General features: G+C 48.6%; 1 protein-coding gene across 3 annotated transcripts in view; it reads left to right on the forward strand.

The window, feature by feature from the left end:
* The window catches only part of Arhgap28 (Rho GTPase activating protein 28), a 167,957-nt gene that overhangs the window by 37,775 nt on the left and 106,018 nt on the right, over positions 1-24,164 (forward strand). The window contains exon 1 of one of the 3 annotated variants that reach the window (XM_013146689.3): positions 6,850-7,203. The exons of the other annotated variants lie outside the window; for them this stretch is intronic. The gene's annotated coding sequence lies outside the window, so the exon portion shown is untranslated. Of the gene's footprint in view, positions 1-6,849; positions 7,204-24,164 lie in introns of those variants that run through there. 3 annotated transcript variants of the gene reach the window in all.

Here is a 24,164-nt window from a genome sequence, read left to right on the forward strand (position 1 = left end):
GAGCGGTCAGCCTGCACATGTCCTGCATTTGCCCGGGATGCTTGCGCTCGGGATGAACACCACAGAGGTGTCAGCTGGGCTACTTCTGCCCAGTGTCAGCCCTTCTAGTGGACAGGCTCTGCAAGGACTGGGCTCCCCGTAGCCCCAACAGAGACTTTGGGGGCCTATACTGCAGTCTGGGGCTCTTCTACCCTCTGTGTTCCCTGTGTCCACAGTGCCAGGTCATCCTTCCCACACCCACTCGTGCACCTGTTTCGATGCTCGCTGTGCACAGGGCCCTGACTGAGGGCAAGCTGACCGGCCTGAGCTAGGGTGGTTGACCTGCCTTGCCTGTGCCCGTCAGGGCTGGAGGGCACTGCAGGGTCTCTGAGCACAGAGTGAAAAGGTGTTTCTTGCAGACAGCTTATGCCTGCTGTGTTGCTGCAGAGTTCTGTTCCTCCCCTCGGTCTCTCCCTCTTTTCTCCCCTTTTCTAGCCTCCCTCTGGGTTGAAGGTGGTGCTGTGTTTAAGTTTTCCGCTTTACCTCAGGGGAATCTGTGCATTACCTCTAGGGGTCACTCCCCAGTCCCAGTGTGCCCCTTTACTTTGTCACCCTCAGACAATGTTCTCTCGTTCCAGTGAAAACGTAAGAACCTTACAACTCGGTGACTTCATTTTCTGCTTCCTGACCTCTTCAGTGTTGTCAACATATACTTTACTACATGTGCCACAAACTCATAATGCATCCTTTTTTTTTTTGCTTTAAACCATCTTTTAAAGAAATAAATAAAATAGTTTCTCTTATAGTATTCTCATATTCAGAGTTTTCTATACTTTTTAATTCTTGTAAGTACAGAGTCCCACCTGGTATTGTGTTGTCTGCTTCTGCTGCAAAAGTTTGCTCTCACTTTGCTTGGAACACATCTTGGTGTGGAAGAGTTCTCTGCAATTTTCCTCTGTGCAAGCACTGATCAAGTGTGATTTGAAGGACGATGCCGCTGGACGTGGCTTTCCAGGCTGGGCGTTTCACCTTTCTTCTCTTTACCTCCTGCTTGGTGGCTTTTACCTTTCTGATGAGTTCTGCTCTCACTCCTTTAGGCTTCTTTTGCACGTAGTCTGCTTTCTCCGCAGCTTTGAGTATTTTCTCCTGAATCTTGATTCTTCAGCAATTTCATCGTGATAAGCTGGGCAGTGGCTATCTCGGGGTTAGGTTTTTCGGAACTCTCTGAGTTTGTTGAATGTGTGACTTACATTTTGTGATAGACAATGGAAAATGCCAGCCACTGCTTGTTGGACTCTGTCCCCCCCAGACCCCACCCTAGTTCTCTGGGGGTGGGTGTCCCCCAAGTCACTGGGCTTTCAGTTTTTCAATTGGTTTTCCTTCGTGAGTTTCAGTTTGGGTATTCTCTGTTGTTTTGTTTTCAAATTTATTGATCTTTAGCTTTGTAGTTAATTAGCATGCTGGCAATTTCATCTTGTATATTCATCATTCCAGATTTTTTTATTTCTTGCTTTTTATTTCCTAGTTATTGCCTCAGACCTTTCTTTTTAAAGCCTTTAGTAACGGAGCAGATTTATGGCTGCGCTTTACTGTCCCTGAGTGTGAATTCTCGGCTCTGCATAGCTGAGCTGTCTCTCTGGATTCTTTGCCTGGGTAGTGAGTTTTGAGCACTGCCTGGGCTTTTTTAAAATTGGTGGTGATGTTTGGTATAAGGCCAGTGCAGGGTTTTTGTTGATTTTCTTTCTCGGAGTTGATGGGCAGGCTTAGCATACCTTTCAGGGGTGCCTTAGCTTCTGAAGCCCCAAGTTCTCCACAAGATTTTCTGTTATGATAGCTCAGATCTCCAGGCCTCTTGGAAGTGTGAGGAATCCCTTAGCTTCTAGATCCTCATTTATGTTTGCCCAGCACTGTGATATGCACCCTGCACAAGGGAACATAATACTCAGCAACAGATTCAATGGGACCCCATGTGTGTTTTTGCTGACTTTGTCTGCATCGCTCCAGCCTGTCTGGCACTTTTCCTAGCAAACCCCATCTGTCTGAGACTCCCTGAACGCTCTCCCGTGTCCCTTGGCTCGGGGTTTTCCCTGCGTGTCAGGGTTTTCTCTTGCTGCACTGCTGCCCTGCACCGTGCATCTATCTAGGCAGAGGTTGGTGTGCCTCGGTCTCCCCTTTCTCAGGGGTCCCCCTTTTGCTGTCTTTTGCTGGATTTCCAGAAGCACTTGCTTCCGGAAGTGCATTTCCAGTGGGCAGGCTAATCTAATCCCGGCTGCCCATCTTTGCCGGAAACAGGTGTAGTTCTCCTGAGGACCCTGAGCGTTTCCTCCTAGACATGGAGGTGGTCTTTGGTCCTGAGGGAGAAGCAGGTTTGCAAGAGGAAGGGAGACACAAAGGTCATTTACTGTATGTGGGCTCAGCTTGAGATTAGACCAAGAGCCCCGGGAAGGAAAGGGTGTGATAGCTGCCCAATATGGTGCATTTGTGGCACCCGCTCTTTCCTGAGCCTCTTTCACACATCAGAAATGCAGGTCTACTCCAAGTATTCCACGTGGGGAACCGCACTCCCCACATCTCTCACACCCGGTGGCTTTCTTTCCCGTCTGAACATGCGTGGCCCGTGAAGCATCCCCTTAATCCCTTGCATCTGCACAGAGAGGCCCACTGAGGACTTCCAAGAGCCAGGTGCTCAGCTAAGGGGTTTGCATTCACTCCTCGTTTTGTCTTTCCCATGACCTGCTGGCAAGGGCGCCGCTTGGAGAGCTGAAGGACTCCGCCTGCAGTCTCACAGCTAGGAAGAGGCAACTCGGGATTTGAACCTGTGCCCTCCTCATTTCATGCCTTCATTCCTGACCTCAGCCTGCACTTCCCCTTCCATCACGTACTACGTTGGTACTGGAGTTACTTCTGTCTTCTCAGGGTTTAAAGAGATTGAGATAGGAGCCTCATACTTACACAGAGCCTCGGCCAGGGGCAGAAAGGGCAAGAAATAGTGTCCTCTTCATCCTCACTTGAAAAAGAAATAGCCTGAAGCCCTTGGGACTGATTTACAATCAAAACTCTTCTTTATTGACTGGGCCGCCGTAGCACATGCCTATAATCCCAGCGCTTGGGGAGGTTGGGGCAGGAGGATGGCAAGTTTGAAGCCTACCATGGGCAGCTTAGTGAGCCTTTGTCTCAAAAATAAGAATATTTTTTAAGAAGGGTAATGTGGCTCAGTGCATGGCCTGGGTTTAGTTTCCCAGTTCCACAAATAAAGGAGAACAAAACAAAATCAAATAACCAAAAACCAACAAAAGTCTCCCTTATCAAAAGGATTAACTTTCCATGTAACTTTTTCTCAAAATCATAGCTGCTGGAGTCCGCTGATAAACAAATGGCAACCAGGAAAAAATTGCTTTTATTCTGTTGTGAACGTCATACCTAGTAACTCGGGCTTGGGGATAATGTGTTCTGTGATATTTATTCCTTTAAGTCCTGCCTATAAATTACCATCTCTTACGAGATTGAGTTTTATATTTTCCATAACAGTTGTTTATTTGCAAATGTCAGGAATGCTGGACAATTAGTAACCATGAGATAAACTTTATTGAAGTCAGATATATCGGTTCAAATAATGATAGACGTAGCACAAGACCTTGTGATCAGGAACCTGAAATTTTCTTTTTATTTGCCAATCAAATACTGTTCAAAGACACAGAGTCCGGTTTTGATGAAGCCTGTCGACAACCAGGGTAGTAAAGCCGCAGAACAGGAACTGGCTGGCAGGGACCCCAGCATCCAGGGCGGAAGGCAGAGCTTCTGGTGCTCCTGAGGATTTTGCATTAGATGAAGACAAGGCTGCCCTTTGGGTGGCAGTCACCACAATCCGTCAGTCCCTGCGTCCTTGTTCTGGGAGGCAGGAAAAGCCACGTGTGTAACCCTCTGTAGAATGGCATGGGTCAGGCAGGAGGCTAAGTGAAAGGTGAGAAGCCTGCCTGCTGCAAGCTGCTTCTTCAGAATCTTTAATTATTCAGTTAAAAAATGCCTGCAGCCCTTGGGCAGCTGAGGAGGAGGAAGGATGTGGGGAGTGCCTCGGTTTCAGGCTCTAAAGCACTTTTGTTAGTACACGTTTGCTGCACACAGTGCTTGTGTTCCTTGCGGGGAGCTGGTGCACATGAGAGCCCGCATGTTTACCCTCCCTGTGTGGAGCTGGTTGCTGGGCATAGCACACCTTAATTCCTCCCTCATCCGCTTTGCTCATAGCAGCCCGATTTGTAATAGCTGAATCTTAGAAGTAGCTCATGTCATCCACAGGTAAAGAAACTGTGGAGTTTAGGCAGGGTGGAGGCTTCCCTGCCTCAGGAAAGGCGCCTTGGGTCATTTTAGGCAAATGGGTATATCTTGAGCCCATATCGCTGAGTGAAATAAATCAGGCACACAAGCTTAAATAGCAAAGTATAAATAAAGAACAAAATAAAAGATAAATAATAGGGGCAATCTCCTGTCTTTTAGGAGCTATTCCAATTCCCCAATAAATTTTCTTCCTCTTAAAAAAAAGGTAGATAGGTACTAGGAAGCAGGGAAATAAATCTTTCCCCAGTAGAAGGGATGGAGAGGTGGAGGGAGGGAAGAGTCGGGGATGAAAAAGGGAATTAAGATGTGTTACGTGTATGTGCCCATTGCGAAACTTGGAACTCAGAAAGGCATGGCAAGAATGGACAGCTGTTCAAGGCAGTTGGGACTCTTTTGTTTTGTGCTGTGTTTTGTGGGGCCCAAACTCGGGGCCTCACTGTGTGAGCATCTCCCACTGAGCTACCCGCACTCCAGCCACTCCTCTTTCTGTGTGACCACTGCTCTGTGCTTCGGAGAGCCCTTTTCATTGACCAAGATCAGCAGCCTCTTCAGATTCAGGCACTAGAAATATTCCTGCATTACGGACATAAGAGGACTTCAGAGGGAGCAGCCCTTTATTGATACTACAGAGAGGTCTGTAGCAGGACCGTCCTGGCTTCAAAGGGACAGCCCAAAGAGAGAAGGGAGGAAGAGAGAAATGTGGATGTTTCTATTCTTTAAGGAGACAGACAGACTGACAAGCTCAGAAGTAGGATGGAATTATGCTCTCACACGCTTTTGAGATGCAAGAAGCTTTGGATAAATACCCCCTGAAGTCATTTTCTTGCTGGCATAGTGGGTTAAGTAGCAACATTAAGCCCTGAACTAGCTTCAGGCAGTAATGTGAGAGCTGGAAAGGATGTTGTTTTGAGCTTTTGAGGTCGCCCTGTCTCCTAGGACCCTGTTTCTTTATTAAACATTGGTCTCAGCTGGCAGGAGCCATGGGGAGCACACATCTTTATTTTCCTTGTCTGTGTAATGAGCTTTAAAAAAAAAAAAATTATTAAGTCCGCTGCTGCCCAGGAGGACATAAAGGGCCATGGAGAAGTTTCCAGATCTCTGGATGTGGGCTTGAAAGACAATGTTAGGGGCACTCTACACTAAGCTAAAATTTTTCAGCAAGTTAATTCGCACTAAATATTGGATTAACTTTTCATTCTGTAAAAAAAGTTTCTGTGCCCCTTACCACCTGGCTAAGGGGTTTGACAAGGGTGATCCCATAGAGTATGAGGTCCTGTTTCTCGTGTTTTCGTGTTTGTTGTTTCTGAGACAGGGGTCTCAGTGTGTCATTCAGGCTGGCCTTATAACTAACTGCTCAAGGCAAACCCATGTTGACCCTCCTGCTTCAGCATCCCAAGGGCTGGGATTATCCCGGGCACCATACACAGCGTTTTTGTTGAGTTTTTAAGAACTTTAACTTTTCCTGAGTTTTTAACACACTACATTTTTCCCTGGATATGAGTCTATTGAAAAAAGTCATATTCATTCACTAATCCAATTGGAGTAAACTTGACCAGTGGAGCATTTCCAGTCTGAAAGTCTAAGATCAGAAGTGGAGATGTGAGTGGTGCTTTAAAAACTTTCAAATTTTTGAGTATTTCAGATTTTTGGTTTTCAGTAAAACTTACTGCATCAGTATTTGTCCTAAGGCGACTGTCTGTGGTTCACTGTCCTGAATTTTGTTGGAAATTGTGCACTTGCCCATTCTTTCACTTATTTATTTCATGTGAATATACCCAAGGCCAGTTCCTGGGGCTGGAAATGTGGAAAGCAGCATGACAAACAAGGTCACTGCCTGGGGCAACAACCAAGGTGTACCTCTGGGAAGTCCAGGAGGACAAAGAGAGCACAAGCGAAAAGATGTGTGCGGTCTGTGCGCTGGGAATCCAGTCCAGGGCCTCAAGCACGCCAGGCCTGGTGATCACCCACTGAGCCACACCCTGGCCCTCCTGATAGGATTTTGGGGAGGAAATGCATAGCTCGTTTATCAACTGCAAATGTCTGATAATTGTGAACCGCAGTTGGGAAGTGAAACACGTGATGCGACGGGAACACGATGTGACCTTGGTGGGGAGCTGGGCATCAGACCCTGAGCCTCCTGTGTGCCAAATGCAAGATCCTCCTCCGATCTGACTTTTGCACAGAGCATGGGGTCCTTTGCACGCTTCTCTGCAGTTCTTCCAGAAGCTCTCTGTAAGGTGCATATTGTGAGTTCTGTTGATTCAGATGAAAAAACGGGGGAGCCCAGAGGGAAAGTGTGAATCCGTAAGTCCCCAAAATCAGTGACATGGCAAACTGTGCCTTGTGTCTCACTTGTGTATATGAGCACTTATGAATCCTCTCCTGTCTACAGCTCACGCTGAAGGTCAGAAATAGGAACACAGACTAAAGCACAGCAGAACCAACATTTGCATTCAAAGCCCTTTCAGGAAAGCTCCCTCTGTACTTACTGCAGGAAAGTAGGCAGGGAAACGGTTGCTGCTGAGAACTGGCTTCGTGCATGCTGCACGGCTTTCCTAGGTCCCAGCCTCTTCCCCGCTGATAGGCTCTGAGGTCTTCCTTCCGAAAGGCATGGAAGTTGGAGCCCAGAGACACAAACAGGAAGCATTTGCCTGCAGGCACCACCTCCTTAAATATCCTTGTGCAGCGGGAATTCCTTCTGTCGCCCTTTGTCTGTGGCCCTACGGGGCAGGCGGAGGTGACCGGGGCTATCCTGGAGGAGGCTGGGGCCTCAGGGAGGTGGGTGCTGGAGATGGGCTTCCTGCCACCAGGCCAGGACGTGACACCTTGGCACAAATGTCCCATGCTGCTCCCTTAGGAATATCCTGCTGGGCCCTTTTCACCTGCTGCAAGGTAAGACTCTGAGCTCTTCCTCAGTCAGCGACTTCTTTCTGCAGACTGGTTCTTTTATTTAAAAGAAGAAGAAAGGGTGCAAAGGGTTTTTGCACCCTTTTTAAACACGCTATTTGGAGCTCTGCCCTGGGGTCGTCGGCCTGCGTGTGTCCTGTGTCTGTGTCCTGGATCCTTCCTGCCTGCAGCCTGCTCCCCCTCCTGCGTCTTCAGCCGGATGCTGAGTCCCCTGGAAGAGTATCCTGGGGGCCAGGGGCTGTTGTGCAGAACACAAAGGCTTCCGCAGAGAGCCCACTTTAATTTCCAGAGCACTGCCACCCCTGCCGGTCAGTGATCTCTAGTTGACCTTCATTCTCGCTCTGGGTCTGGTCCTTTGTGTGTGTGTGGGGGGGGGGGGGGCGCCTGCATTTGGATTTCATTTCCTGTTGCTTAGACTCCACTCATCCGTTTCAGAGTGCTGTGGATTCTTTTTACTTAAGTTGTTTTATCTTTCTGTTTACCAAACTGTCTGTATTGGCTCCTTACTGTTTGTACTTTGCTTTACTAGTGTATTTTGTAACCAAAGAGTAAAGTTTACTTTGACCCCCAATGCCTGGGTGAAGTACTGCTTGTTTGTATAGTGTTTGGAGGGTAGGGATGGTTTTTTCCCCTCAGAGTTCTACTGGGGTTTCAGGTGGTGCCCACTAAACCAGAATCCCCCATGATATGTGCTCCTCTGTGGAAAAAAGGTGCCTTTGATGATGGTGGCTGAACGAGTAGACTTCTTCAAAGCTCCTAGGTAGTGATGTATTTGCATTATGATCAGAATTTCTTCGAGAGTTGCCCATTCTGCAGATTCCGTGTCAAGCCCTGGATTTAGCTCTGGTCCCCTTTCTGCCACCCTGCCCTTGCCTGGGTGACGGTGCTTTCTAGACACATTCCGTAAGGCCCTGTTAAATGCCAAACCAGGGGATTAATCGAATAGGGGAGGACTGATCAGAAACAAGTTCAACGAGATAAGTCCTTTTATGTTCCCATGTGGAAATCTAAACAAAGGGCCATGTTTTCATGATCTTAAAGTAGGGGTGGGACTGAAAACAGCAAACTCGTGGCTACCTGAGTGGGCAAAACCATTTCCAGAAAAGGGATTTGAAGACGTGGAAACCATCGGGAAGGGTCCATCAGGCAAAACCTTGCCTGTACAAACTATCCTAGGGGGTGAAGGATCAGTTTCTTCGGGTCATCAGCCCAATGACAGAAGCTGCAGAGAAGCGCCTCCTCCTCCTGGTCAGCACAGTGCAGGAATGTGCTTTAAGGCCTGGTTCCCACCCTCGGGGTGGAAGCTGACGTAAACACAGGCCCTACCTGGACAGGCTCCAAGCAGAGGGTGAATAGTTCACACAAGAGGGCCCGTGTGATTCCGGGAGCAGCCCAGGGCCCTCCACAGGCTTCCCCAGTCCCAGTTGGACACGGCAAGATTACGCCTAGAACAATCCCTCGAGTACACATACACGGAGGGAAGGAGAGGTTGAGAAGGGGAGTTTCTTCTTAGGGACACAAAAGCCTACGGGGTACTGCAGGGTGAAGAGGAGCTATGGCTGAGGAGAGCTGATGGGATGGACGCCATGCTAGGTGACTTGCACGACTGGTGACCAGCATGTTTGCAAACTTCGGGAACCGAGCAGAGTCAACCGGAAGTGGTCTCTGTAGCTAGGAAGATTAGTGTGGGCAACTGTCCCCTTGATGGATGAGCACGAAGATTTAAGCTTTTCCTTTTCCTTCTGAGTCCACATGATGAAACTGGGGTCTGACGAGTAAGGACATTTCCTGCTGGGCTCCAGATTGTACCAGCTTAGACTTCCCAAAAGCCCGGCTTGGTGCTGCAGGAAAATCATTGTTGTGCTTTGAAAGATCACTGGAAAGCATCGTGTTTCAGTTACTGGTACGAAGCAATGGTGTTGGGCCATCTGTATCCTCCAGATTGGGTACCTGGTGATGGAGATGCTTTTGCCCTGTATTTCTTCCCATCCACAGCACAGAGCTCCTGCCAAGCAGAGTGTCCATGGTCTGGGCAAGGAATGCAGGCAAGTGGCGGAAGCCACCCAGGGGGTCCTTTTCCTACAGCCCTCCGCTGGCCTATGCCGAAGCTACACTTAGAGCCCCTGCAGCAACACTGTGAATATGCTGGGTGAGGCTTTGCAGGAAATAAAAGTAGGAAATTGTAGAGAAAGCTATAAGTTCATGTTCAAGATTCCTTTATCATCCTAATTGCATGTCACATGTTGTCTTTTAAGCTTTGGCAACTGTGACTTATTCATAGGTATGAATTTTATGAAGATGTTATGAGGCTTATCATATGATCTACCTCTAGAAGCATGTTTTAAAAAACACCCTAAAGCAATCTCTTATTTTTCATTAGAGAAGTTTATGGATGTCTTTACCAATATAAACTTTAATCCCTTTGAAACAGCTTTGTAATCCCTGTGATAAAAGAAATCAAAAATCAATATTGGGAAACCTGTCTTGGGTATTTTTGACAAGTGTCTTTTTTCAGTTTTCCAGTCGCCTGAAGCACCAAGGCGTCTGTGGCCGGAGATGCGCAGGACTTTGTGGATGTGGTTGGAATGGGGTTGCCGAGGCCGGGATGAGAAAGGGTCCTCCAGATAGACAGTTTGGCCCAGGGGGCTTCGGACAAGGCTCTAGGAAGTCCTGGCTACAGCTGGAACAGGGCCAGGAGTGGAAGGAGGGGCAGCATCTGAGCAGCCTCTGGACCTCAATCCACGTCCCTCCAGAGGCACTGTGCCTGTGTTCCTTTCTGTTTGCTTGTTTGATGGTGCAGGAGATGGGGCCCTGGGCCTTGGCCATATTAAGGACATGCCGGACCACTGAGCTACATCTCCAGCTCTTATATCCCTTTCAAATCTGGACTTTGGAAACTCTAATTCACTGAAGTTCGAAACCATGAGCAAGTGCAGTTGCCCACACCCCATCCCTGCATCCTTACATTCGCCAGCTCTCAGCCCCGGCTCTTCCAGGAAGGCATTCACTGGGGGTCAGCTCAGGGTAGAAAGCCCCCCAACACACAGGAGGGGCTACGACTCCCTCGGAGCCTTCAGGACACTGGCGCTTTACAGAGGCACTTCCATTCAGTCCTCACACAGACCCATGGGGAGAGGTTTTCTGCATCTCCCCAGTCAGGAAACTGAGGCACAGTGAGGCACAGGCTCTGGCCCAGGTCACAGTTCAGTGTCAGGGCAAGAAGGGGAAACCGAGTTTGAGTTTGTACGACTCCCCATCCAGTGGGTGCCTAGGGGTAGAAGACCTCTCTGCAGTGGTCGAAGGAGCTGCCGGGTTTTGAACAATGTGTGTGGGGGTGATGCTGTGTTCTTCCTGTGGGGACACATTTTCAGTCCTCTTGCCGGGATAGGACCCAGGGGCTGGGGCGTGGACTCCGTTGCCAGGCTACACCCTTGGGCCTTGAGTTCATTTTAAATTCCATCCGTTCCTCTTCCCCACTAACAAAGACCTTGGGGGCTCTGTGTGTGGGTGTGGTTGTTATTGTTATTGTTGTCGTTCCTATCACATAGCCCTAGGGGAGGAGGAGGGTGCTGAGGAAAGGGTGGAATCCCATTTTGAGAAGGAATTTATTGCAGAGCATTGGGGCAGGCCGGTAAGCCCTGAGTGGATCTCGGTGTGGTTCAGTAATCTCCTTACAGTGCTGGGGACAGAAGACCTGCCTGTTGAAGTCCAGAGCCCCTGCTTCCCATACCCTCTCCCCCCCTCCCCGCCCCATCCCCAGTCCTCCAACCTCCCCAAGGCCTTGTGCTCCTTAGACTCCAGCTTTCTTTCCCCTTGGCCGCCTCCTGTTTTGTGCACTGACTTGGAGTGCTGGCCTGTTTGATGCCTTGGCTAAGCTATCCTCGCATCGCTTCTGTTTCTAACGTCAATCCACATAGGTGCTGCCTCTCCAAGACAGTTCTTCAGGGCCCTCCGTTTGCCCGGTGCTTCCCAAATTTGCAGTGTGACACTGCCCCTGGCCGGTCCCTTGCTGGCTGGGTTCCAGGGCTGGTGAAGTATGGACCAGGCCTCCCCTTTCTGTCTGGGATGCTTACAGATGTGTCTGCCACTTAAGATCCACTTCGATGTACTGGTGCTTTCAGAGACTGTTGTCAGCTTCTGAGGACCAAATCCTTGGGGAGCAGTGGGCCGGGTGCCCCTCCTCATTGGCCCTCATGGCTGGAATCATGGCGACCAATGGGATCTGGCCTGGGTGCTCTCACAGCTGGACTCCAGAGCACATCTTTATGCTACACAACCAAGCTCCAAAATGCTCCAAAACCCTAAAATGAGCATCAACAGGATACCACAGGAGGAAAATAAGCATACCTGAGTTCACGTGTCCTGTCCCAGTCAAACTATATGTTCATTAAAATTGCGTAAAATTACCCTCAGGTTAGGTGTATGTATAAAACATAAATTAATTTTCTGTTTGGTCTAGAGTTCCATTCTCAAGATACTTTATTATGTAGGTATAAATATTCAGAAATCTGAGAAGGAAAAATCCAGACACTGTGGTACCAAACATTTTTGATAAGGGGTAATAACTCTGTATTGACATTGCAATTAAAATGTTTAATCACATGAAGTGTAATTCTAACTTAGGTGCTCATGGTGCCACACTAACTTGCATTTTGCTTTGTGTAGAGTGACAAAAACAATTGTAAAATAAGGTTTTCCCCCCTCTTACAGAGTAGAATCCTTTTGTCCTTTGAAAATATATGGTTGTCAAGGAAATCAGAAATTCATGAGTTTAACTTTTGATGTTTGTCCTGGAGGTTAACAATCTTTGGCCTGTGAGCTGATTCAGCATTTGTGGAAGTTCTGCCCAGGGTCTTCTCTTGGGCTCGATAGTTGTAGAAATATTGAGGGTCAGGTGAAATTTCTGTATTTGTAAGCTTATTTAGAGGTGTCACATGCAGTGAGTGAAACATTAATATAAGGCACACTATAAAGAAGCTTTGTACCTAATTAGGCGTGGCTACAGTGGGACCTGAACAGGCTAGTTCTGAATTTCAATAACCCTTTTATCTCAGTTTCTTCCCAGCTCTCACTGCCGGATGCTCTAGAGACCAAAGGATAGAGCCGTGACTAATTCAGCAGCTCCCCGCTCATACTATATTTGCACAGAGTGTTTCTCTGAAAATTTGCTTTCATTGAATAGTGGACATAAGTATACCTGAAGAGGAGGTGAGCTGTAGCAGTTACATGCTTTATATGTATATGTCATGTGATTTAGTTCTGATGCCAGGCTTCCATTAACCTAATCTGGAGATACGGAGAGCCCGGGTCCCCTAAGTGGTACACGGGCTATTTCATCAGTAAGTGGTAGGTTTGTGACTGGATTTTCATGAGTCCAACTGCAAACTATCTTTCTAAACTTTCTGCAGTCTCATATTTCCTTGGACTCCTATTCATCAGTCTGCTTGTGGTATCCACAATTCGACCGTTACGGATGAATTCTAGCACATCTTACCTGAGTAGGGGATAGAGGCGAGTTTGAAGAAATGAGCCAAGTTATTAAGGAACTCTTATACAAGCTAAGAAGTGGGAAACATCTTCCAGCAGTTGGGGAAGCCTCACTGAATGATCTTTAGCATGAGACTAGCATACTAAGACTTCATATTGGCAATGGAACTCTTGCCGGAGTATCTGAAAAGTATTAAAAAGGGAGGAGACAAGACTGGAAGACCAGCGTGGTGATTATATTATACACTGGGACTCTGGGGTCCAACAACACCGAAGAAGATGGGTTTGAGAGACAGCCTTTGAGGGAGACTCACACGGAACTGTCCAGTATGGTGCTTGAAAAAGAGAGAGGAGTGAGGAATGGATAAGGGTTATGAGTTGCCCCAAGTAATGATATTTTTTTAAGTACAGAGATGTTGAAATAAGTGAAGGAAAGAAATCTACGCATGCTGCCCCTCGGGGGTTAAAACTCCCCGTAGCGTTTTGGCCAAGCTGGCGCCTCCATTTGGATGCAGGTAGTGTCCAGGACCGCCAAGGTTACTAGCTGAGCTTTAGAACATTGCCTTGGACATCAGCTGAGCCATAAGCCCTTGATACGTACTGGCGACACCGTGGAAGAATCTGATTCCAGGCTTGGGGAAGGTTCCATCTTTATAAATTAGTTAAGGACTGAGAAACGGAGGAGCCTTTCGCAGATCGCTTCTTTGATTAGATGTCTCATGGAGGGTTTCTTTCCCATAAAGTCACCACATTATCTCTTTAGTTTCAAGACAAATGAGTGCGATGATAGAATTCACATGAAATGACTGACAGCCCCTTCACGAGCTCAGGGTTTCTTGGAAAGTTTTTTGGCAGCTTCCTATGTCTTAAAACTCTTGAGTTTCTTGATTTTGTGGTGGCGCTGTCTTTACTTGCAATCTCCATTGCAAGCAGCTTTCTGGCAGTGGTCTCCATCTGAGAAGCAAAAATACTGCAAATGCCCTGTGGAAATGTACCCAGGGCAAGCACGGTGCAGTCCCGAGCCTGAGGTCTGTCTGCCTGCGTTCCAGTCCCAGCTTTTCCTCCTCACCTGCAGAGCATCTTTAGGCCAGTGCTAATGCAGTGCTAGCCTTTGTTTCTCTATCTATAAAGGAGGTTGTGACGGTGCCTACAGGGTTTCTGAGGGTGTCCCACAGGTGTTTCCCAGTGGGAGGCCTTAGCCAGTGTTGTGTGTAGCTACTGAACACCAATGCTTGAATCTTGACTAGATTCAGTTCTCTCGTGTATTGTTTCCAGTGGTTTCACGTGGGCTGCATTCCCTGGAAGCATTTTCGTGTCACTGTCCTGATTAAGCTGCAGCTCCTGGCAAAGCGGTTCAGCGAACAGTGGATTTTCGGTTGCTGGGGTGCTGCCGGGCTCTCCCCTCCCTTCACGCTGGTGGATCTGGGAGACTATGTTTTCCCAGCATGGCACGTCCCTCTTCCTCACAGTCACCACCCCGCTGCTTCATCTGTTCCTTCTTTCGTGCTGGTGCATGAAGGGGGCTTGCTTGGGTGTCACAGGTGTGTTTTGTCACAGCCTGTAACATAGCATCATGAGGGTGTCAGAGGGACAGATCTCTCTATGGGACACGGCACTGTCAACACTGACTTGAGTGGGTCCAGGGGCTCTTGACGGGCTCACTATGGGTGAAGGCAAAGCAAACCTTTGCCATGTCTCCTGGAATCCCCCCAACAGCACAGTGGTAAGCTGGACGGTGTCCTCCCTGGGTTGCTCATGAGAGCTGTGGCATTTACACACTCCCTGTCACTCGAAGTATAGTTATCCCATTGTTCTTGCCACCTTCTGGAGCAGTTCTGGAAGTGCTTTTTCCTCACTGTCTTTTCATGGCTGCCCTGATGTCCTGAATTCAATTCAAAATGTTCACAGCAATCTCAGTCAAATAAAGACATGATGCTGTGTCCTTACTCACCTTAATCACCAGCCCAGGCACCATGTGACTTCAGGATCCTCCCCAAAGAAAGAAAGACCAGGCAGGGGAAGCATTTTGAATTAATTCAGGACTTGCAGGCAGCCACACAACTATAAGGACACTGATGAAAGAGGACTTCAGCACTGCATCAGAAAGTGGCCTGGACAATGGGAGGAGTGCTTAGAGTGAGTGGGGAAGGCGAATAGAGGTCCGCGTGTCTTTACCATAATAAAGCTGTAAAATTTTAATCATATACCATATTTTCCAATCACACCTTATAAATACGAGCATAATGTTCATGTTCCAGGTTTTCCATTTCGTGTTCATCAGAATTCCATAGTTTCGGTGTGTGATTCCCAAGTCCGCATATGCATGACCCCTGAACAGAATTTTTATGAACAGCAACCACCCTAGAGCCAGGTGGAGCTCAAATTCAAAGGCTTGATTGTCTCTTGCACACCGTGAAAATGTTTGCCCATTCTTGTTGAGCGTTTCAAACATCTTTCTTGTTTTGAGGAAAGACAGGTCAAGTGATGGTGAAAAATCCAATGTGGAGACCTGCGTGGCCTCTGGCCATGTTTTATTGCTTGGAAATTACTCTGAGCTGTGTGTCCCTCCAACAAAGCTCTGCTACCAAAGTAAATAGAAGAGAACTCACAATGTCCCTGATGCTGAACCTCAGGGTCCTCAGCTTATGTAAGAGATGAATAATAGTTATCCCTGGGATAGCTCGGCAGTGGAGCCCCTGCCTGGCCCGCACAAAGCTCTGATTTGCTCCCCAGCACTATGAGGAGCAGGGATCGAGAGCTAGACCCACGAGGGCGGCAAGCTGTGAATCAGTGGCAAGGCCAGGTGGCCGGCCAGAGCCAGCGGGGCCCATTCTGATGGAATTTCACCTTAACCCAATATTCGCTTTCACCGTTTCAGCCATGGAGGCTGAGAAAATCAATCAGTCTTGTGGTGCCTGTGGATTTCACAGCCACAGAATGTCATTTTCTTTGTTTTCCATCATATATTTTATATTCTAATTCTGAGCCCTCCGTTTGGACTAACTGCAGAAAAAATCCAGTGACAGCCTCAAGCCAGCTGCTCAGTGCAATCTGGCACTTTTGAAGTTCTTCCCAGTAAAATTGAGGAATATTAACGACTTCCCTCTCCATAATCTTCTCCCCTTCCCCCAGCCCACCCGGTAGCTTTGAGACCTCAGCTCTGTGGGGCAGCCAAGAGGCCGAGTCCTCCCCAGGGGGACTCGGGCAGTGCTGGGGGTGGGGACACAGGCCACGGCCAAGGCTTGGTTGAGCTCCAGCCTTCTCTGCCCCTTGGCCTTGCCATCTGGACCTTTTCTCCAGCCAGCTGTCCCTGCTGGCCTCTGGGACTCCTCGGTGCTCTCTGTCTGCACCCCGGGGGCAGTGCTGTGCCCAGGTGCTCTGCTATCCTGGCCCTGTCCCCTGAGCTGAGTCACCTTACACTGCCCTTCCTCTCCAGGTTTTCCTTCTCTCCGGATGGGAGCAGGATGGTGTAAGACTTGTTTTGCCGGTTCATATCTCTCTGCAAAACTATTTTTGTCTCTCATTTGAACTACAGCCAAGAATTTGAAATCTTTGTTTGCTGACAATTTTCCCTGGGCCAGCAGTGGACTGGCCATGCCCGGTCTCAAGGAGGATGGGGAGGGAAGGGGTGAGGAGGGAGCGTCCGTCCACATCCTGTCCTTCACACTGGCATCCAGCCCCAATCCTGACTCCTCAGCCCAGGTCCGGAGGCATTGCTCCCTTCCCCAAGACAACAGCTGTGTGCAGGGTCCTCTCCACCTTCAGACAGTCTTGCTTTGTTGCCCAGGCTGGGCTCCAGCTCCTGGGCTCAAGCAATCCTCCTGCCTCAGCCTCCCAAGTAACTGAGACGACAGGCATTTGCCACCTCTGAGCCAGACTCGTAGTTTGAAATTGTTTTCCTAAAGAATTTGATTCGTGCATTCATGAGGGGTCCCTTGGTGCGTGTCTGTGTTGCATGTGTGTGCGTGTGTGTGTAAGTGGGCCCTCCAAATCTGAGAGTCTTGCGTCCTCAGATTCAGCCAGCCTGAGACAGAAAACATTCAGAAAAGCAGCTGTGCCTATACTGAGCACAGGCAGGCTTGTTTTCTCCTCGTTTTTCTCTAAACGCTGCGGTCTAGCAACTCCTCATGTCACGCTTACTCTGTGCTGAGGAGCAGAGTGGTCTGGAGGCTGTGAGACAGGCGTTAGGGTTCCCACGCAGGCGCGGCACCATTTAGTACAAGAGAGGTGGGAGTCAGGAATTCAGGTATCCTAGAGGACTCTGGGGACCAGTGCCTGGGGAGGCTGAAGGAAAGCTGTGTGTAACAGGGATCAGCTGTGTATAAGATTTACACGTGAGTTACGTAAACGTGAATAGATATTTATATAAAACGCTTGTACAAATAGTGTATGTAAATTGATCAGGAATATTAGTGTGCATATATATGTGCCTGTGTCTGTATGTGCACACGCGCGCACACACACGTGTGTCTTGGACAGACTTCTGGATGGGTCTTTCCGGGAGCTGGCCACTGCGACATGGTGCACCGCTCTGTTCTCGTCTTGGCCTCGAGTTCTTTCCCAGCAGTGCTGTGCTGAAACTGTAAGAGGAGCAGAGGGCTAGGGCAGTGCCCCGCGCCCTGAGTGCCCCTTGCCCCTTGGCCCGGCAGCCCTGGCCCAGGCCCAGGCCTGCTCCCACAGGAGCCTGGAGCTGCTGCTCCTGGGCTTGGTCGTTGCCCTGAGCTATCCTGCACCTCACAGGCCTGGCCTGTGACTCTTTCGTCTTTAAAGCCTGCGCTTCTGGCAGAGCCCCGGGGTCCCATGTACATGCAGTCCTGTCCCTGCAGCCCTGTCCCTGCAGCCCCGGGCCAGTCCAGACCTTTTCTGTTTTAAGGGCACTTGCTTCTCTCCCCAGCTGGGAGTTCCCTGACTGGACAGCTCCCTATGTCCTTCGGGAGTGGGGTTCACTCATGCCTGCTGCTCTCTGGTCCTTGCTGGGCTCTGCCCAGGGGAAGCCCAGGGGTGCAGAGAGAGAGGCTCAGGGCTGACCCACACTCACATCTCTTCCCATGGTCCGTCCCAAGGCCTTGGGGTTCTGTGGCTCCATGGGCCCTCCTCCCTTCTGCCTCCTGCTCCCTGGCTGGGGCGGCCGCCTCCCGGGCTCTGAATGTTATTGTTGGCTTTCCTCCTGCTGATCGCATCCCGAAAACAGCCCAACACCCTGTGTTCAAGTCTCCTGGGTTCTCCTGCCCCAGCGAGTTGGCATGGTTTTAGGTCCTTAGGCCCAGGCCTCCATGCACTGCTTGCTGCTGCGTGGGCACCTGAGCTGTGGCCAGGCCAGGAGCTCGGGTCAAGTAGCCAGCCCAGCCTGCACCCAGAGAATCTGAGCTCCAGGCCAAACGGTTCTCCGAGGGAGGAAGCAGCCGGGAGCCCTGCTGGGTTAGAGCCTTCCTCACCCTCTCACTTACTTACTTGGGCAGTACTGGACACTGACACCGGCCTTTCCTGAGCTGTGTCTTCAGCCCTCTGTATTTTACTTTGAGACGGGGTCTCCCAAGGTTGCTAACTGCCTCATTCTGAAAGGAAGCACTTTGACTGCTGGAGAAAGCCCACACACGAGTTCGCTTGCTGTTTCTGCTTCCAGCCCCCTCCTCCCCTTCACCCCATCTTCTTCTTACCCCTTTCCTTGTGTGTCTTTAAACTTATTCCTCGCTCTGGATCTGAAACTCAGGCACGGTGAGGGGCTGGGGCAGGCCCTGCTCTCCACTCATCTAGAGGAGGAAGCAACGCTGTCCTGGTCAGTTTCAATACTAGGAAATCGGAGGTGTCAGCCATTTGGGAGCTAAGAGCAAAAGGAGGTGGGAAAAGGCCAAAGTTACCCAAGTTCATGTAGCCGTCTGTGACCTCCTAGTTCTGCGTGTGACGGCAGCAAATGCCTGTGGTCAGCTTGGATTCCTTTTTTTTTTTCTTTCCTCAAAAGGAAATTCATGGAGAATAAAGCCAAATGATTACCTCATAAGATGTCTTTGGAGTTAATTAGGGTTATTAAAGAATATCAATCCCCTTTCAAAAGGGTTCTCATAGGAGTTCTTAATCAGGTTGAGACTTTTACTACCTGCAATCAACATTCTCATTTAAGCTACTGCATTGTCCACCCAAGAGAAATAACACAGATTCCAAATTACCCCAAAACCGGTGGAGAGATACTGTATCATACCACTGAGATTTTTTTTTTTTAAAAACATTAGCTTAGGACTGTAACTACTGATTGATTCATTTATCCATCCATTGTCCATTCATCCATTTCCATTCATCTATCCATCCCTCATCCATCCCTCATCCATCTAGTCAAGGGACATTAGTGTATTACTTCTGACCTAACCCTTTCCTCACCTGCTCTGCCCTAGAATTCCATCTGCTTCATTCTGGATTTTAAAGCTTCCTTTCTCCCTTCTCCTCGCCTTTGCTTGCGCCTAGGCTGCCTCTGCCTCCTAGGGATGCTCCTTCCTCTCTGCTCCTCTGTCAGCAGCAGGGACTCAGGTTAAGTCAGGGCAGATTTGCAGGAGATGACACCTGGGGTGACCCTGTCATTCCAATACCTTGGCATGTTGTCATCTATGGTGTGGGTAAAGGGCTGCGCCAGCCAGCTGGTCTGAGAACTCCAGGAGTGCGGTGGCATTGAGCAGGTGAAAGAGGCCCCATGTTCCTGCTGGAGGAATGCACTGCTGAGGACACACAGGCACTAGACTGAGATGGATGTCTGCATGCCTCAGTTTCCCAGGGACTCAGTACTGCCCTGCAGTGGCTCACAAAATCAATACTCATATCACTATCAGCATCTGGAAAACGGACATAGAAGAGGAAACAGGTTAGATTATTATGTATATGATGAATTAGGTCCTGGGTATAGATAAAAATTACGTTGCTAATTGATATGGGTTGAGCACTCTCCTATGAAACACGCACTGTTTTAAATGAGGAGAAGTTCATTGAACAGTTTGGAAGTCAATGGAGGGGCCAGAGTCAGTTGAATAAAACAGTATTTTAGCATCAAATGACCAATATAATGGATCTCTAGTTGTTCATTTATACCAGCTAAACTGAATCCCTGGAAAATGACGTGACAGCACCACTTAAACTTGATTAACAGACACCAGCCTAGGTGACACGTGCCTGTAAATCCAGCATTGGCAGGAGCACGAAGCCAACCTTGGTCGCACAGCGAATTCATTACCAACCCAAACTGTGCGGCAGGACCGTCTCCAAAAGCTGAACAAAAATTTGATCAGAAAGATGGAAACAAGTCTGCCCACCGCAAGGACTGCCGTTTTAAAGCTGCCGTCACTGTGTTAATGTTAGTAACTGTTAGAGCAACTTAAAATGGGAGAAAATTCCTAAAATTATCAAGTTTTCTTTTTGAACTCAATTACTTAACAAAGATTTTAATGCTCCAGAAATCTTTTTTGGCCTAAGACTTTTGAAATGTTCCATTTATTTAGAGTTGAGTTTTGTACTTAAAGTATATTTTGAGAACAGGAAAAATCAAAACTTAAAAGCCAGCATCCCACGCATGAAGTAAATTCAGCAACATCTTTATTTACACTTCCGTCACTTACTTTCAATTTTGAAGTATGAGATTATCAATGAAAGTGATAATGATCATGAAGATAAATCTTTTCTTTTTAAGTGATATGGTCTACTATTAAGGAAAACCTGTCTTATAGATCCTTATTTTATTTTGGTTTCCTGGCAGTGCTAGGAATTGAGCTCCGGTGCTGAACTGCATTCTGAAACAGGGTCTCCCTAAGTGGTTAAATGGCTCAGGCTGAGTTTAACCCGTGACCCCTGGAATGGCAGGATTGCACCTCCTCAGCCGGCTGAGATCTCTTATTGTTAGCTAGTCTGCTAGGGACTTGAACTCGAACCCCAGATGTGTAGGCGGCACTCTGCCGCAGAGCCACACTGCCAGCCTCAATGCCAAAGTTTGACCCACCCTTTCTAGCAGTCTGTCAGTTACCAGCAGCTGCGCCATCTGTGTCTCCTCCCTGACTACCCTGAGTGCCCTGTTTCTGTCACACAGTCTCACTCATTTTGCAGACTGCTGCTCTGCCCTAGTTTTTCCTGGTTTTGGGGAGCGAGTGGGTCCCTGCCACTTGCTGGTTGCTTCTTACATCATAGCTTTGGGCTGTAAGGTTCTGGTGTTTCTGCAGAACTTTTGGAGCCTGCAGGTTTCAGGGGACACAGCGGTGATGGAGACAGGAATCCCTGGGGCTGCTTCTCGCTTCTACCAAGGGTGAGCATGAGCAAGGAGCATCTATGCCGCAGGGCAAGTGGCTCCGAAGGCCACCGCAAAGGCCCCCGAGGACGGTGACATGTGAACTGGGCCTTACAGGGTAAGCATGTTGCTTGTCAATGTCATGGGACATGCTTGTCAGAAAGCAGGCCTGGGAAGCCAGCCCAGTCCCAGCCTATGGACGCCATGGTTGGTGAGGCATTGCAGGGCACGGGCTACAAGCAGGTGTGAGAGAGACGGAGGCCTGCTGCTGGTGTGCGACACTGTGTGGCCGCCAGCCTTTGCAGATGAGCAGAGGCCGAGTTTGCAATAAACCTGTGCCTGGGGAGTTTAACATCATTGCAGAAGGGTGCATCTGAGGGCAGAAGACACAGGAGGCCAGGCAGAGCCTGAGCAGTGGACACAAGCAACAAGTTTGGGAGTGGTGGTGTGAGAGAAGGACCTCAGCTGTCCCTTGGGCAGGGTCCTTCATCAGTTTAGAGCTCATGGGACAGGTTTGTGCATACCTCCACAGCCAGAGATGCCAGGGTCCTGCAGGGCCGGAGACAGTCCACTTCCTTGCAAGCAGCAAGGATGATGACTTCTAGGAAAACATCATCACTGTGAAAATCTAAAAGAGAACAGGAAAAACAAGAAGAAGAAAAGACAAAGAATCTGTAACCCTCTCACCACAGATAATGTCATTAACAGTTCATCACAGTCATTGCTCTGCAGGTATTTTAGGTCCTAATTTTCTTTCTTTTCCTGTTTTTGTTTTTTGAGGCAAGGTTTGACAACATGGTTCATTCTATGACCTTGAACTCACTTTGTAACCCAGGCTTGGCAGGAACTCCCTGCGACCCTCTGGCCTCAGCCTGGTGACTGCTGGGATTACAGGCATGTGCCACCATTCCCAGTGGTCCTAGTTTCTTCACTTAACATTGCATTTGTTTTTATGATACAGGCACAACATTCCTCTGGATTTAATGACTTCAAAATCAGTTCTGTCTGGATGTACATAAACACACCAGGTCCTCCCTTCCTTGATTGTTTCTGAATCTTAATGAGGAGCCTTATATTTCACCACACTCTGCACACCGTTCGTGGGCTAAAGCTCTCATTCTCCTGTACTACATACCATACGTGGAATGAATGAGTTAAGTAACATTTAACATAAAGGTTTGAATGTTTTTGTATTGATTTTCAGTGAAATTATAAAGGGAAGCTGTAGGCGTTAGAGGAGACTTATGGGAGAGTTTGGATTTTGCCAGCGTTTTCTGTTTGAGAATGGTCAATGCAGCCCAAACAGATTCCACTTTTCCTGTGGGGAAGAGTTAGCGAATGGTAGCATCACAAAGAGAAGCCGAGAGGGCAGGGCAGGCAGGCTTTGCTCAGGAGGTGACAAGCTCAGAGTGGTCACTCTGCTGCAACGGAAATCCTGCGCTGTAGGACCGCGCAGCATGGGAGGCAGTGCCATGCAGGGAGAGGGAGAGGCGGGATTCGGGGGGCTGGGCTTGGGCAGTGCGGGCAAATCAATGCCAAGCCAAGGGGCAGGAGTGGGTGTGATCAGAGGGTGAGAAGAGAAGGGAAGGGCAGGGAATGAGACCGTAAGGGATGCTGCTGCTTCTCCAGGTCACAAACAGGAAGAGCTGGTGAAATAGGATAAGAAAAAGTGGTAAAAAAATCAGGAGACGGCATCGAAAGAGATTCTTCAGAAAACAAAGCGAAACCAAACAGAGGTGATCTGCAGCCCCGATTCCTGTGATGTCGGACACAGGCCCTCTTTTTCCATCCTGAAATGAAATTTACGGATTATATACTCTCCCTGCGCACATATCTACAAAATCAATCTCACGCCACAGCTGCAATGAGAAGGGAGAACAAAGCAAAGGAAAATGTGTCAGTGGTCATGAGGGGCCAGGAGAAGGTGGCGGGGCGGGCTCACGGCCGTGAGGCTGTGGAGAGTGACCTCGCAGGGGGAGCCGTCGGTGCAGGTTGGTTCACATGAGCCGCATTGCAAATAAGTCAGGTTTCTGGGATGGAGAAGATTTAACAAAACGAAGCATGGTTTTCCTTCTGTTTACGCAAAGGTTGCACTGATGGAAAATGCTGTGTCTAGTAAATATTTTGTAATTCGGTCTAAAGGGAAACCAAGGCGAGGGTGAAGGCAGTGAGAGGCGAGCTTTTTACCCCTGGTGAGTGCCTAACAGGAATGGAGGGTTGGGGGTGACCCAGGACATCATCTCCGGCATGAGACTGTCAACTGCCTGTCACTACTGGCATTCCGAAGCTGGCCGTGGCGGCAAGCTGAAGGCTGTCCCACGGCATTCCAGGACACTCCCTGCCAGGGATGAGCAGGGACTCACCTTGCCCCTTCTCCTGCCTGATTCTTCATCCTTAGTGGTCTGGCTAAGAGGTGGGAGAAACAGCAGGATGGTGCAGTCATTGGGACCTCTATGCTATCGTGGGTTTCCCCACAGTGACCCCTTAAACTGTTCTAATCCCTTGCTCGCTCTCAGCTGCAGGTTCTTAGGTTAATTCATTAGACACAGGAATGTCACATTCCCACCGGCAAGGGCTCAAACTCTTAGAAATGAACCGCCTCCCAGGTTACTTTCACTGGGCTGGAACGCACATTCTGACTCTAAACAGGGCATCACGAGGGCCTGGAAAGAAACACTGTCGTTCTTCTGGTTGGTCGTGTGGCATCTAGGCTGACTGTAATGGGTCCAAAATTATTCCTGTTTCTTCCCAGAATTCCATTCTCTTTGACCTTGAACAAGTTACTTGATATCTGGATTTTTCATTTCTTCCTACTTAAAATACTTAGGAGATGCAGTAAATGAAAATCTCTAAAATACTCCACCAGTATAAGGTCCATTGTTGCTGTGGCCTATAGTACATGCAACTGGCCTCAGTGTATCAAGGTAGGTGAGGTCTTCTATGCTCAAAATACAGTAAAAGGTAAATGTCACTCCTTCAGTGTTTCTTTGATTTTTTTTTTAAGTTTTCAGGTCATAGATGGTCTTATATTTATTCCTCTATTTCATTTCATGTTTTTTTTTTTTTTAATCAGTACCAGGGATCGAACTCATGACTGCCTGCTTGCAAGGCAGGCGCCTATAATACCACTGAGCTAAATCCCCAGCCCCTCATGTTTATTTTTTCTCTTTTCCTTTCTATCTTTCCATAGCCAAAAGGGGTAGAA

This window comes from Cavia porcellus, unplaced genomic scaffold (assembly GCF_034190915.1).
Source record: "Cavia porcellus strain 051 isolate PalLab524CR breed Dunkin Hartley unplaced genomic scaffold, mCavPor4.1 scaffold_20, whole genome shotgun sequence".
NCBI lineage: Eukaryota > Metazoa > Chordata > Mammalia > Rodentia > Caviidae > Cavia > Cavia porcellus.